Raw genomic sequence first — 1,842 nt, forward strand, 5'->3', positions numbered from 1 at the left:
TAGATTAACTACGAGATTAAAAATATATTCCATCAGTCGAGGTTCTGAAAGCAGTGTGTCACCGCCATGTTGATAGAAATATAGTGTCTGTCCGCGCGTGCGTTTGCGCATGTGGTTTATGGTTTAACACAAAGCCTCAGCGGGAGATGTTTACATTATCAGCGGGGGGTCAGAGAAAAACCTCCACTCTGGAAGGTGGGTTCAGAAACATCTGGATTCAAAGAGGGGGGCCACTGGTGTCGTGTAAATGATCAGCAGAACTGCAGAGAGAAAGCTGCGGATACACTCAAAATACGCGTTGTGTAAACGGCCCCTTAGAGACTGAGCTGAATACAGCACCTCAGACTGAGGAAGTCTTTCGGATGAGAGACGAAACATTTCTACATTTTTTTGCTTTGTTTTGTTTTTTGTTTTTTTGAATGTCCAGAGGACCAGATTGAATTTTTTTGGATTAAAGCTAATAGATGTAGAACACTGACTAGCTACAAGCTAAAAGTAGCAGTGTCAGAGTCAGAGTCAGAGATTCTTTATTGTCATTCGCACCTCATGTGGTACATGTGGCGGAGCGAAATTATGTACACAGGGTCCCAGTTACATCCAACAATAAAATGTATAAGAAAAACAGTAATAACATCTAAGATATGAACTAAGAAAAACATCAACTAAATATACACTAAGCACTCATAACATAAAAACATTGAACATCAGCACAAACATGAACATGAGTCTGTGAGCAGATGTGCACGCATGAACACATCAACATTGAAACAGATCAGCAGCAACATGAAACAGATCAGCAGCAACATGATGTGATTTTTCACAGTGATTATTCTAGTCAGAGATTCATGAGTCTAACAGCCTCAGGGTAGAAGCTGTTCCTCAGTCTAGTGGTTCTACACTTAATGCTCCTCAACCTCCTTCCTGAGGGGAGTGGGGCAAAAAGTGTGTGCTGGGTGAGTGTGGTCCTTCATGATGCAGGTGGTCCTCTTCCTGCATCTGGAGGTGTAGATGTCTGTGATGGTGGGGAGGCTGACTCCAACATCTTCTGTGCAGCCTTCACCACTCTCTGCAAAGCTTTTCTTTCTGCAGCTGTGCAGCCTCCATGCCACACATTGATGCTCGAGCACAGGATGCTCTCCACTGCACACCTGTAGAATGAGGTGAGGACTGAGCTTCCAGACCAGCTCGTCTCAGCCGCCTGAGGAAGTAGAGTCTCTGATGATCTTTCTTCATCAGGCTGGTGGTGTTGTTGCTCCAGCTGAGGTTGTTGTTCATGTGTACACCCAAGTACTTGTAGCTGGAGACCACTTCCACCGCAGATCCTCTTATGTTCACGGGGGTGTAGATGTTTTTGTTCCTTCTGAAGTTCACAATCATCTCCTTTGCCTTCTTCACATTGATGTGAAGGTTATTCTCTTTGCACCAGCTCTCCAGGTGTTCCACCTCCTGCCTGTAGCTGGACTCATCATTATTTGTGATGCATCCCACCACCACTGTATCATCTGCAAACTTTACAATGTGACAGCCTGGATGGGTAGCTGCACAATCATACGTGAGCAGAGTAAACAGGAGGGGGCTCAACACACATCCCTGAGGAGAGCCAGTGCTGAGGGTTATGGTGGAGGAGGAGAAGTTGTGGATCCTCACTAACTGTGGTCTGTTTGTTAAGAAGTCTAGTACCCAGTTGCAGATGGAGGGGCTTAGTCCTAGTGTGGATAGTTTGTCCATCAGGGTTTGGGGGATCATGGTGTTGAAGGCGGATGTGAAGTCCACAAAGAGCATACGGACGTAAGAGTTTTTCTGCTCCAGGTGGTTGAGCGCAGTGTGGACCACAGAGGAGAT

Source organism: Nematolebias whitei, chromosome 4 (assembly GCF_014905685.2).
Source record: "Nematolebias whitei isolate Nwh7 chromosome 4, NemWhi1, whole genome shotgun sequence".
NCBI classification, from domain to species: Eukaryota; Metazoa; Chordata; class Actinopteri; order Cyprinodontiformes; family Rivulidae; genus Nematolebias; species Nematolebias whitei.